Source organism: Tupaia chinensis, unplaced genomic scaffold (assembly GCF_000334495.1).
Source record: "Tupaia chinensis unplaced genomic scaffold, TupChi_1.0 Scaffold143647_1, whole genome shotgun sequence".
Taxonomy (NCBI): Eukaryota; Metazoa; Chordata; class Mammalia; order Scandentia; family Tupaiidae; genus Tupaia; species Tupaia belangeri.
The window spans coordinates 183088-197233 of NW_006203496.1; the positions used below are offsets into that span (position 1 = coordinate 183088).

At 48.6% G+C, this 14146-nt stretch overlaps 1 non-coding gene across 1 annotated transcript; it reads left to right on the forward strand.

The window, feature by feature from the left end:
- Positions 1 to 471: 471 nt before the first annotated feature.
- LOC114005340 (U6 spliceosomal RNA) lies at positions 472 to 579 on the forward strand. Its single transcript, XR_003547211.1, has one exon. It is a non-coding gene; the product is annotated as a U6 spliceosomal RNA (small nuclear RNA).
- Positions 580 to 14146: the final 13567 nt, after the last annotated feature.

Below are 14146 nucleotides of genomic sequence, written 5' to 3' on the forward strand. Positions count from 1 at the left end.
ACTCGTGGATTGCACAGTGTCAATTTCACGGGGTTGGTGCTACAGCCATGCAAGATGGTAGGAGCGTAGGGAGAAGAGGGCTGAGGGGTACTCAAGACCTGTCTGCAAGTACTTTTTATAGCTTTCTGTCCATCGATCCTTCTTTCACAATTAAAAGCTTAAAATAAAAGGTACCAGCTTCTCTCGCATCTTATCTCTTTTCTGGGAACATTATTATCTTTTTTCATATATGAGGGGACTTCAGAAAGTTCATAGGAAAAAGGGGCCAGAAGGTGGCGGAGTGGTTAAGGGCACTGGATTCCCACGTGGAAGACCACAGTTTGAGTCCCGAACCCAGGGGCTCGCTTTCTCACTTTCTTTCTCCCTCTTTCTGTCTCTCTCTCACTCTGTCCCTCTGTGGTCAAATTAAAATAAATAAATGAATAAATAGAGTTCAATCAAATAATCCTTTTAAAAAAAGAAAGACAAATCGTGCTCGCTTTGGCAGTACATATACTAAAATTGTGAACGATACGGAGAAGATTGGCATGGCCTCTACCCGAAGATGACACGCACATTTGTGAAGTGTTCCATATTAAAAAAAAGGAAGAGGAGGAGGAAGAAAAATAGAATTAAAATGAGTTAATTTTGGTGCAATAAAACTTGAAACCCACATATAGTGTTGTTATAATACCCATTTTCCATTTTCCAAAGACCCCTTGGATACTTCCTAACCCTTCTTCAATATTCAAAACCGTCACTGCACTCCACAGACGTTTGCTGAATGAGTGAACAAACAGTCCCTGTTATTCCTGTGATAGGAAAAGGCTGTTATATCAACCAGCCAACCTAATTTTATCAGTTAAAACCACACACTTGCAAGTCAAGCTACCTGATGGAAGCCCCCTCTACCTCTGGAGGCGCTCTGCACACAGATGTTTGAGAGCTCCTCGGTGCTGGCGTCTCCTCTTACAGAGGGATCCCAGGATCGTTGGAAGGACTCGATGCATGCACACATACAGTGTGCTTAAAGCATGGCCCGGGTATGAAGCCAGCCTCAACACTGGGCTTCCCTTATCTCTGCTGGCCTCAGCTCTGGGATGATCTCTCACCATATTCCTATCCCTCCCTCCCCATGGGTGCCCCAGATATCCTGTGCGTCCCCACCCATCCATGCCACCACCAGTACCCTCTTAGCATCTGCTCCTGCCTGTCGACTGCTATGTCACAGACACTGGAGGTGAGTGGCTTATGACAATGAAACCATTTATTTTGTTGAGAATCCACAGTTTGAGCAGGCTAGTGAGGACAGTGCTTTTTTTTTATTTTTTAACTTATTAATTTATTGGGGGGGGTGGTGGCAGCAGGTGGCATGGTGGTTAAAGGTGCTAGATTCCCACATGGCCAATTGCGGTTCGAGTTCCAGAATTGGCGACTTGCTTTCTCACTTTTTCTCTCTCTCTGTTCCTCTCTGATCAAATTGAAATAAATGAATAAATAAACTTATAATTCTTAAAAAACTTACTTAATTGTATTCATTATTATTATTACTTTTTTTGGAGAGGTTTTTGCTATAGGGCGTGTGCGCTCGCCAGACAGACAGAGAGAGACAGAGAGACAGAAAGTGAGAATCACCCCCCAGGGGGGATGGCCACGCTGCAATCCCTTCTCCTCCATCCTCCTCTTGGGATTCTGGGCCTGCACACATGAACCAGGCATGAGTTTTAAGTCACCGATCCAGGACTTGAACCACAGTCGACTACATGGGAGTCCAGTGACGTAACCATTAAGCTGTCTGCTGGTCCCGCATGGCAGCTGAGTTCTAAGGGCAAGTGTCCCAACAGGAAAAGCAGCAAGCACAAGCCTTGTCACCGTTAATGACTCTGCCGCTGAAGCTACACTTCATCACTTCCTCCACGTCAATTCATCGAGGGAGTCGCCAAGTTCTTTCCAAGTCACCTTGTGACAGGGAAGTGGCAAGGTTCTGGAAAAGCACATGGACCAAAGATGTTACCATGTTAACCTGGTCATAGATTTACTGTCTCCGGATGCTTTTTTTTTTAAAGGTTTTGACCATAGGCCAGAGAGACAGAGAAAGTCGGTGACAGGGAAAGCAAGGAATCACCCCCCAAAGAGAATGCCACGCCACAATCCCTTCTCCTCTACTCTCCTCCTAGAATTTGGGGCATGCACACACATGTGCCCAGCATGATTTTCAAGCCACCAGGTCTGGGACTCGAATTGCAGTAGGTCGTATGTGAGAGTCCAGCACCTTAACCACAATGCCGCCTTCTGGCCTGTCTCCTTATGCTTTAACATCTGGGGCTTGGCTAATAGCAGAGGAACTGCTTTCCCCAGAGCACACCAATTTCTAGAGAGAAAAAACAACTTGCTCACAAATGTGCCTTTTTTTTTTTTTTTTGGAGAAGTTTTTGCTATAGGGCGTGTGCGCTCACCAGACAGACAGAGACAGAGAGACAGAAAGCGAGAAATCACCCCCCCAGGAGGGATGGCCATGCCGCAATCCCTTCTCCTCCATTCTCCTCTCGGGATCTTGGGCACACACGCACATGCACCCGGTGTGAGTTTTAAGCCACCGGGTCCGGGACGTGAACTGCGGTCGACTACGTGGGAGTCCAGCGACATAGCCATTACGCTAACTGCTGGTCCCACAAATGTGCTTTTCAAGTAAAAGAGCAACCAACCACCAGCCCACACGTCAACGGTCCCCGTTAGTCATCTGCCCCGCTCCAGGCCTGCCCACCTATCCTAGTCACCCCAGGGCTGGTGATCAGAGCGCTGGAGGCAACGCCCGAGCCCTAGAGCCCACAGCCACCGTTCAGACCGGCCAGCACCATGCTGCTTCCTGTGCCTCACCGTCCCTTTCCCCGAAGCCACAAGAAAGCCACTGCCCACAGCTCCCTGGTCTCCTTCTGCCTCCTGACTGCCACCAGAGCTCCCAGCGTGGCCCCAAGTCGGCGGGCCTCCTCTGCTCGGAAACTGTGAGGGACAATCTTTTCAGTACCCGTTGTCTCCTGACCTGTCAGCACAGCTGTATCTCAAAGTTCCTATTTATACACTACAGTTCAGAACAATATCGAGGCCATTTTGAAGAAATACAATCTTCCACATTCTGTATTAAAATAGCTTATGTGCTTGTCCTCAGCTTGACTCTTTTTAAAATATTTTTATTTAAATTTTATTTATTTACTTATTTATTTTTAACTTGACCAGAGCAAGAGAGACAGAAGAGAGAGAGAGAACGTGAGAAAGCAAGCCACCAGGTTCGGGACTCAAACCATGACCAGCTATGTGGGAGTCCAGCGCTTTTAACATGCCACCTGCCAGCCCCCTCAACTTGAGTTTGTACATACAAAAACATGGACCTTTATCTCTCAACCCCAGCTCTTAGCACATAAGCTACATTTTAAAAATGTTTGTTGACTGACTGAATTGCTGATAACCATACTACGACGTCTGACCCCTTACTTGGTATCAAAGAAAAGGGGCCCTTTGCAAACGCCTTACACACACTGGAGCGCGGTGCTCAGCTAGCTCTTCTCTGCTCCACCCACAATAGCTGCTGCCTTTGCCTGTGGCTGTAGCTCCAGGTCTCGCTCTTAGACCACAGTTCAAGACCCTCCCTCTGGCCACTGACCCCCTTCCCACTCGCCTCCCTCTGCCTCTCTACAGCCGGCTCCAACTGTTCAGCCTCATCCCTGTTCTCCAGGCACTTGGGGATTATGCTACAATGGGTCTCCCCAGAGCGGGTGCGCAATCGTTGGCAAGAGAGAGAGAAAGTGAGAAAGCCCATCCCCGTGGGGCACGTTCAGCACAACCCCTGCTCCTCTCTCACCTTTTGGGATTTGGGGCACGCATGCACATGTACACAGCATGACTTCTTTTTTAAGATTTATTTAATTTTATGTTGTTTTTTTTTTTAAGAATTATTTTTTATTTTACTTTATTTTCATTTGACCAGAGAGGAAGAGAATGAGAGAGAGAGAGAAGTGAGAAAGCAAGCTACAAGGTCCAGGACTCGAACCGTGGTCAGCCATGTGGGAGTCCAGAGCCTTTAACCACCATGCCACCTGTTGGCCTCATTTTTTTTTTTTTTAATTTGACCAAAGAGAGAGAGAAAAGGAAAGTGAGAAAGCAAACTGCCAAGTCTGAGACTCAAACCGCAGTCGGTCATATGCGAGTCTAATGCTTTAACTACCACGCCACCTGCCTCCTCCCCCTGCATAATTTTTCATCTGCCAGGTGTAGGACTTGAACCGTGGGATCAGCCACGTGGAATCCAGTCGCCTTGACCACCACGCTGTGGGCTGGCTCTCCTTCCTTCCCACTTACCTACCTTTCTTTCGCATATTTATTTATTCCATAAATGAGAGAGACAGCACCTCGGACAAGGTCCTCTCATTAAATCCACCCCCAACCCCAGCCAGTCCCAGGCCATGGGCCCATGTATGCATGGCACACCCAGGGGGGCCCAGACGGGAACCTGGGGGCAGAGCGTCACCCTGTACAGCTGTCACCATCCCGCCCCTCCTGCCAGCTTTCAGAGCCGAACTCCAGCCCCAGCGGTCCTTCCTGAGCTGAAGGAAGGTCCTGTCCCAGGCATGGAGACACGTGTCCTTTCTGAACTGTCTCACAGCATCCATCCTCGGCATTGCCCCTTTATTGCTTGGTTACACAATAGATCTACGGGCGATGTTAATTAGATTCTGAAGATTAAAGCTCTAAGGAACTTTAAGAGATTATTTCATTCAACTCCCTTAATTTGTATCGAGGAAACCAGGCCTGAGTGTTACTCGCCCGAGGCCCCAGCCCTCATTAGTGGCAGGAGAGGGAATAGAATGCGCGTCCTGATTTCAACTGCATTCTCTTTCCGTAACACCAGGTTGCCTCGATCCAACTATTTTAAACGTTGTCCCCTTCAGAATTTTACAGCCACCTCAGGCCACAGCTCACAAGCCTCGCATCCTCAACATACCCACGGCTGTCTTAGTAAGTCCATGTGGAAACCGCGAAGGTGTTTCTAGGTCATGCCTTTACCCACAGAAATTTCTCTTCACAGTTTCTGAAGAGCAAGATAGGCCAGCCACAGTGGCAGGGAGGTAACACGATGATTCTCGCTGCTGCAGTCATAGGGGAGGGTCGCGGGTTCACATCCCGAGGTCCCCGTGTGCACACTGGATGTGTACAAGTGTGCCCGTGATCCTGACTGGCACTCGCGGGGTGTAGACCACTGCGTCAGGGCTCCATGGGGATAGAATATCTGTCTCTCTCATGGAAGAAATGAATGATTGAATCGGGACCAGCAGATGGCATAATGGTTGTCGTTGGACTCCCCCGTAGTCAACCGTGGTTCAAGTCCCAGATTTGGCAACTTAAAAAATTCACACTGGGTACATGCACGTGTGTGCCCAAAATCTCAAGAGGAGAAAGGAGGAGAAGGGATTGCAGCTTGGCCATGCCCCCCAAGGTTGGGGAGGAGGGTGATTTCTCACTTCTGTCTCTCTGTCTGTTTCTCCAGCAAGTGCACAAAAAATCTCTCTCAAAAATCTCTCTCAAAATAAAAAAAAAAAGAAAGAAATGAATGAATGAATAAAAAAGATTAATAGAGTAAGACATTTTTCTCCCCTTCCAAAACAGGGCTCCTTACTCCTCTAAAGTGTGTTAGCTAAGCAAAACAAAAGGAGGTGAATAACGTACTCAAAGAAACTTCGCCAAGTCACCACATCAGAAATGTGCTCCATTTGAGACCAGCAGATGGCGTAATGGCTACGTTGCTGGACTACCATGGAATCGACGGCAGTTCAAGTCCCAGACCCAGTGGCTTAAACTCACGCCGGGCGTGTGTGCGTGCGTGCCCAAGATCCTGAGAGGAGAATGGAGGAGAAGGGCTTGTAGCATGGCCATCCCCCCTGGGGAGTGATTTCTCACTTTCTGGCTCTCTGTCTCTGTCTTTGTGGCGAGTCCATGCGCCCTGTAGAAAAAACCTCTCAAAAAGAAAGAAAGAAATGTGCTCCCTTTGCTTGTGGGACACAGCGATGGTCCCTGCCATCCATTGAACCAGACACACTTGTTCTAGTTTTATCTCAACTTTGCAGGCAGACTGCAAGCCAGGCTTGGGTTCGTTCATCTATTTCCCAGCCCATTAATCCATCGCTCTCGCTGCCTCTGCCGTGCGGGCATCCTCTCGGTGGGAACACGCACAGGCTACTCCTCCCGCACAGAGGGAGGAAGGGAAGAGAAAGAGCAGAAAGCGAACAGAGCGTCCCTCGCCCCTTCCAGTGACAGACCCCCCCAGGAGGGCCGCCTCCACTCACAGGGGTTACTTTATAAATGGCCTATCACCAAACACGTGACCCAGGTCTCCGCCAGCAGGAGCTGATCTTTCTGGGAGTCTGTTTCCTCCTCGGCCTAATGGATTCTGTCAGGACCAGGATGTGGCTTTGCCATCACCAACCAGCAAGCCTGGGGGTGGGGGGGGAGGATGGCTGCAGTGATGGGTGGCCCCCACTGGCCCAGCACTCGGATCTGACAGCGAGGAGAGAGAGGAAAGCCGGGGACGTACTGAAGGCTGAACAACTCAGGGGCAGGATGAGGGAGAGAGACCCAGATCCGTAATTGCAGAAGCTTCTGGGAAATTTTAATTAAAACTTGGGTGGAAACGAATACCAGAAACAAGTGCCATTCATCAACGTAAAACACCGAGGAAGGTAAACACTGCCACAAACTCGGGAAAAGAAAGGAGGAGAGAGGAAAGAGGGGCGATCACGCTAGATATCAAGCGAATCAAATTACCCTGAAGGCCCCTCTAGACACGAGCATTAATCACTGGTTATCCAGCTGCACACCTGGACGGAGGGGAGAACCGGGCACTCTCAGGATGACTCCAGCTGATGAGCGGGAGGCTGAGGGCCAGGGAGGCAGGCCAAGTGGAGACCAACCTGGAGGTGGCCACAAGGGCAGCCCAACCCCAAGGTGGCCGCAGCGGGAGCCTGACCCAGCGACGGCCACATGGTACCCACAGCTCTCCGAGGCCAGCTGGGAGGGGAAGAGCAGAGGGTGGTTCAGGTGACGAGTGCAGTCGCAGTCCTCAGCCAGGTGACCTCTGCTCCCTTCTTCCTAGTACCTGGGTAGCTGGACAAACCTGCTGAGCCACCATGGGAAGCCATGTTCCCTAAGACAGGGGAGGCTTCCGGGTGAATCCGAGGCCACTCCAGGGTTGCGTAAGGGGCCGGAGAGCAGCTAACCAGCCTCTGTCTTTCTCTTGCCAGCTCCTCCTCTCCTGAGAGTCAGCATTTAGAGGGACGGAGGTGGGCTGGGGGAGGGGACAGAGGGAGCCCCTGACTGTGCCATGGGGCCCCGAAGCTCCTCACCACAAGGAGGACGCTGAGAGCTCTCTGCACCCGAAGAGCACTCTCAAGTGGGAGCCGTGCAGCCTTCGCCTGCCTGAATGCCAGAGTGCATTTAGAGGGGACAAACGAGGGACCATCAGCCTCTGCGAATCTCATTTGAAAAGAAAGGTGGTTTCTCATCCTTCGTCCCTCCCCTCAGCATGAAAACCTTCAAGGGGTGGAATCCATTTGGGCTCTTAAGCCTGCCTGGAAGAAAGTCACAGCTAATCAAGCTGGAGGCCCGCTCCTCCGGCTCTCCTCTGAGTACAACAATATGCACAAACTGGCAGAGGGGCCTGCAGGCCACTTTGATGTTCAACACAGCCGGAGAACGCCGAGCCCATAAGAACGGCGTCTCCGTTTAACTCTTCCGTGTCCTCTCCGCAGAGCGAACTGAGACACGTGCAACTGGACAGCACTGCCCGGGAGCTAAATAATGAATAGTGGCCACTCCAGACCCTTGGACCCAAGCATTTCCTGCAAAAGAAAACAGCTAGTCCAGGCTTCTGATTCACTTGCTCTCATTAAACATTATCTTGCTAATAAGAAATACATTCTCGGGCCAGCAGGTGGCGTGGTGATTAAGGATGCTGGACTCCCACATGGCTGACTATGGTTTGAGTCCTGGACCTGGTGGCTGGCTTTCTCACTTTTTCTCTCTCTCACTCCCTCTCTCCCTCTGTCTCTCTCTGGTCAAATCAAAATAAATAAATAAAAAGTTAAATAAAATAATTCTTTAAAAAAAAAGAAAAAGAAATACATTCTTGGGAAGCCAGCAGGTAGCGTAGTGGTTAAGGTGCTAGATTCCCATGTGGCCAACTGCAGTTCGAATCCCAGACCCGGCAGCTTGAAACAGGCCAGGCATGTGTTTGTACGTGCCCAAAATCCCAAGAGGAGAATGGAGGAGAAGGGATTATGCTGCAGCCACACCCCTGTGGGGGAGGGGTGATTTCTCTCTTTCTTTCTCTCACTGTATCTGCATGTACCACACTTGGCATGTGGGAGTTCAACCTCTTAACTACCATACTACCTGCCGGACCAATAAAACAAATTTTTTTAAAATAAAAATGTGAACCAGCAGATGGCATAATGGTTATGTTGCTGGACTCCCACGTAGTCGACTATAGATCAAGTCCTGGACCCAGGGGCTTAAAACTCACACCAGGCACATGTGCATGCATGCCTGAAATCCTGAGAGAAGGGATTGTGGTGTGGCCATTCCCCCTGGGGGCTGATTTCTTGCTGTATGTCTGTCTCGTTGGCAACTGCAGGTGCCCTATAGCAAAAAAAAAAAAAAAAAAACTCTCTAAAAAAATTAAATAAAACATTTAAGCCATGGTGAGATAAATCTGTCTGAACACTTTTTTTTTTTAAATTACTAAAGGACGCATGCATTGTCCAGAGACAAGCAGAGACAGAGAGAGAAGTGGAGGAAAAGCACCCCTGGGCATGGTCACATTGCAATCTCTTCTCATCACTCCCTCCTTCTGGGATTTTAGGCAAGTACACGCAGGCACCCCACGCATTTCTCAAGTACCCAAGTCTGCACTTGAATCATGCAGTCAGCCATGCAGGATCCAGTCGCCTTAACCATCAGGCCTTGGACCCAGCCTAGACACCATTCTTAGAATTATGGCAGGGGAGACCAGCAGGTGGTGTGGTGGTTAAGGGTGCTGGACTCCCACATGACCGACCACAATTCAAGTCCTGGACCTGGTGGCTTGCTTTCTCACTTTCCCTCTCTCTCTTTCTCTCTCTCTCCTCTGTCCCTCTCTGGCCAAATTAAAATAAATAGATAGATACATAGATACATAGATAGTAAGAGTTAAAAAGAAATAATTCTTTTAAAAAAAAAAAATTATGGCAGGGACCATTGGATGGCACAATGGGTACATCACTGGACTCCCAAGTAGTGGTCCACAGTTTGAGTCCTGGACCCCGTGGCTTAAAACCCACTACAGGCATGCATGTGTGTGTGTGTGCTCAAAATCCCGAGAGAAGAATGGAGAAGGGATAGTGGCATGGCCATCCTCCCAGAGGGTAATTTCTCACTTTCTGTCTCTCCGTTTCTCTCTGTCTTTCCAGCAAGCACATGCACCCTATAGTAAATATCTCTCTTAAAAGAGAGAGAGAGAGAGGAAAAAGAATTACGGCAATTACCAAAGCACCCAGACAGACTCACTGCAAGCTGGGTTGAATCATGAGACCACACTAAAACGAAGCTCCCATGGGGCCATTACCATAGCTTAGCAGCTAAATAGGAAGGCGGATCCCACCTGGCCAGCAAAGGTTTGAATCCCAGCCCCAATAGCTTGAAAAACACACCAAGATGGGACTGGCAATTGGCGTAATGGCTATGTCGCTGGACTCCAATGTAGTCAACTGCAGTTCGAGTTCCAGTCCCGGTGGCTTAAACACATTGGGCACGTGTGTGTGCGTGTCCAGATCTCGAGAGAAGGGAGAAGACGGGATTGTGGCATGGCCATCCCCCCTGGGGGGGTGACTTCTCACTTTCTGTCTCTCTGTCTCTCTCTGTCTCTTTCTGGCAAGCACACACACCCTATAGCAAAAACCTCTCAAAAAATAAAAATAAAAAAGGAAAGAAAAACACACCAAGAGCATGTATATACATGCCCCAAATCCTGACAAGATGGAGAAATGGAGGGGAAAGGAAGGCAGTGTGACAAAGCCCCATCCAGGAGTGCTCTCCCTCTGTCTCAGATGAGCACACGTGCCCTCACAATTAAATAAAAGGAGGAGGAAGGGAACCAGCAGGTGGCATAGTGGTTATGGAACAGAATTTCCACATGGCCAATTGCAGTTTGAGTCCTGGACCTGGTAGCTTGAAAACCACTCAGGGGAGGACTGCGGGGTGGGGGGGAAACTGGCCAGTGGCGTGGTGTTTAAGGGTGCTGGACTCTCACATGGCTGATCAGGGTTCGAGTCCTGGACCTGGCAGCTTGCTTTCTCATTCTCTCTCTCTCTGTCCTTCTCTTGTCAAGTTAAAATAAATAAATAAATAAATAAAGATAAACAAAATAAATCTTAAAAAAAAAAAAGAGAGAGAGAGAGAGAAAGAAGAGAAAACCATTCTGAGCACATATGCATGCATGCCTATATTCCCAGGAGAAGAATGGAGAAGCAGGGATTGAGGTGTGCCTATTCATGCTGGGGGTGATTTCTCACTTTCCCTCCCTCTCTCTCTCTCTGGGGAACACATATGCCCTATGGAAAAAACCTGGAAAGAAAGAAAGAAAGGAAGGAAGGAAGGGAGAGAGGGAGCTACCATGCAGAGAACTCACTGGGTTGAATGGTCAATTAAATTATGCATTTGGGGACAGCCCCATGGTCCAAGGTTAAGGAACCCGGATTCCATATGGCCAATATGTTTGAGTACTGACTCCAGTGACTTGAAGATCACACCGGGCAGTGTGTATGTGTGCCCAACCCCTGACAGGATGAAGAAATGAAGGAGAAGGGATTGTGGCATGACCATTCCCCATTGGGAAGCGCCTTCTCACTCCCCACCCACCTGTCGTTCTGCGGCGAGTACACACTCTGGTAAGTCATGGAAAAATAAACATGTACTTAATACTTTCACGTGTTTTATCTCGCTCAATTAGCAGAACGGCCCCATAAGGTTGATACTAGATCCCCATCGTACATAAAGCATCGACCACGCCCATTGCCATGGCCGCTGGCCTAGCTGGGATTCGAGTCCAAAGCTCCCAGACTCCAAAGTCCTCCTTTGTATCTTGTTTCATGTTATTAACCTATTTTCAAATCAGGTTAGATATTGGAATTAAATTAATAGCACTCAGAACATTATTTAAGGCTGGACGATTTCAGGGAAGTTATCAACAATTTATAACCTGTGGATGAATGATTCCGCATACTACTGGAGAAATGCAGCTTCTCGCTCCATCTGGCTTTCTCTTTCCGTTTCTATCTCTCTGCCTCTCCCCCTCCCCAATATGAGACTTTTCCCATCAACATAAACGTAGGATCGTAAATCCAGATTCTTATTCCTACATCACTGAATTCCCACATAGTTGACCATGGTTCAAGTCACAGACCCAGAGGCTTAAAACTCCATTGGGTGCATGTACATGCGTGCCCAAGATCCTGAGAGGAGAATGGAGGAGAAGAAATTGCAGCAATGGACATCCCCCTGGGGATGATTTCTCATTTTCTGTCTCTCTGTCTCTCTGGCAAGCCCACATGCCTTACAGCAAAAATCTCTAACAAAAAAAAAAGAATAATAAAGTAAATAAAGAAAGTGACATAATGGGGCCACTCATGAGACCTGAGAGATGAATAGCCAACTGAAGACGACTTCATAGGATTGTATTAAATGTAAATGATTTAAATTTAAAATGATCAAATACACAATGAATGGTGAGCATAACCTGCCAAGCAAAAGGGAAGAATTCCAGATAATCCCCTGCCTGTGTTTGAAACATACATGATGGCTCTCTGATTTCCCTCTGACATGCTGTCACGGTGCCTGAGAATTTTTTAAAGTGAGGGTAGGGGATGTTTAGGAAGCTAAGAAACAAGAGGCCCACGCCAGGAATGAGAACGGATATGCAAACATTGAGCATGAGGTTGTCCAGATGAGGCTATTGGAGCATTTTGTCGGCATACAAAATTGTGAGGTTAAGGAGGAGGGGGAGAACGGGAGGAAAGGAGCTGGAAAACAGGTTACAAATTGTGAAGAGAAATAACCGTATTTATTTCTAAATGACAACTCTTTATCTTCCTACCCCAGGCCTATTTGTTGACAAGCCATTCTGTCAAAATGTGTTGGCCAAGGAAAGAGAGGCCCTGCATTTGCCTGGTACATTAGACCTTGATCTTGTCTCTGCTGGAATTCAAGAGGCTCCCCCATAAGCAATCAGCCTCCTAATGGGCAAGAGGCACCTCTGGGAATGGGAATTTGACAAGGCTTGTCAAAGCTGTCAGACGGTGGCACCGAGCGTTTTTCAATCTCCGGCTCCTACCACAGAAAGGGAGCATCTCCGTGGGATCTGCCAGCCTTATGAGGACAGGAGCTAAAACCACAGTGAAAAGCTGCTCAGATGTTAGTGGGACACACAAATAAATCTAGCACATATTTCCAAAATTGGAGTGAATAAAACGGACGCAGGGCAAGCACCAGACAGCCCGTCTTGGGGCTGTGGGAAGAGCCTACAGGGTAAACGATAGCGAAGAACTCCAACTTGCTCACTTGCTTTCAGATTTCCTATCAGGCAGCAGAGCATTCAAACTGCCTGAGAAGTCAAGCAGGTGGTAATCACCCCTCTGGCAGATAAAAGTGATCCAGGACAGACTTTTCCCTGAGGCTGTTACACTGTCTTCCTCGGGCTCCACGGTGCAGAGATTAGGATTAAAACCAGTGGCCGCGCGCGGTTCAAGTCCCAGACCCAGTGGCTTAGACTCACACCAGGCACGTGTGTGTGCGTGCCCAAGATCCCGAGAGGAGAATGGAGGAGAAGGGATTGCGGCATGGCCATCCCCCATTGTGGGTAATTTCTTGCTTTCTGTCTCTCTGTCTCTCTCTGTCTTTTTGGCAAGCGCATGCGCCCTATAGCAAAAATCTCTCAAGAAAACAAAAACAAAACTTCTCCAAAAATAAAAAATAAAACAGTGGCCTGGTAGATACAGTCGCACTCACAGAGCTGGAGTCAGGACTCCAGAAGCAGAGCCCTGCATTGCAGGGAGCCAGGGCAGGGCAGGGTTGAGGGGCTCTGCTAGATCCAGACACAGCGATGCAGACTTGTGTCTAGCACCAGGGATAGCTATGAGAGAAGCCAGAATGCGACCTTCAAAGTCTCTTATCTGACTCCTGTTTAGGATAAAACCGAGGAGTGGAAAAGGCAGCGCACAGGAGCTAGAGGAAAAAGCCGATCCTGACCTGACCAGCAGCTTGGGCCCTTCCAGTTTTGCTGAATGTAGAAACATCACTAAAGATCACTAACTAAAAGCAATGCCTAATTCCCTTCCTTACGCAACTCTCACTCCCTCTCCCCTCACCCCCCACACACACCCCCAACCCAGCGATTCTGTCGTGAAGACAAACACGCTTTTCTTTAAACTCTCAAGCCTGTCTTGCATTCATTCTGGTTAGAGAGGGAAGCTTTCCTGCAGACTGACTGCAGAAAATCGCTCATTTAAAGAGATGTGGACAATGGCTTCCATTCTGGATGTGAGGCCTGGCACAGACAGGAGAGACTCGCGGGCACCTGAGGCAATGCAGGTCTAGGAGGAAAGCGTGCAGAGCTGGTGCACGGGGCACACGCACACGCACGCAGCCCACCCCGGAAGCCGCACCACGTAAGACACAGCTGCGTTCGGGCTTCTAATTACTTCCCCGTCTAATTCATGCTAACACAGCAATTAGTGAGACCGCTCAAAACACTCACACACATTAGCCCGACGACATTTAATTATGACAGTAGATGGATCGCACTTCATGAGACACGGAGCTCAGCAAGTAATAAGAATGGACACGCACGGGCCATCTACACGACAACGCAGTGAACGTAGAGGGAAGCCATGAAATCCTCACTTTGTCATTAAAAGAAAATCTTGCAGTGGGGTTATTTTTATGTGAAATGTGCCATTTCCAGATGCTGAAGAGAAATCAGGTCTCCCCAGCTCAAAAAAACATGATTAGTGCTCTAAGAAAAAAGAAAAAAAGATGGAGTAGAGCCAGCAGGTGGTGTGCTGGTTAAGGCACTGAACTCCCACATGGC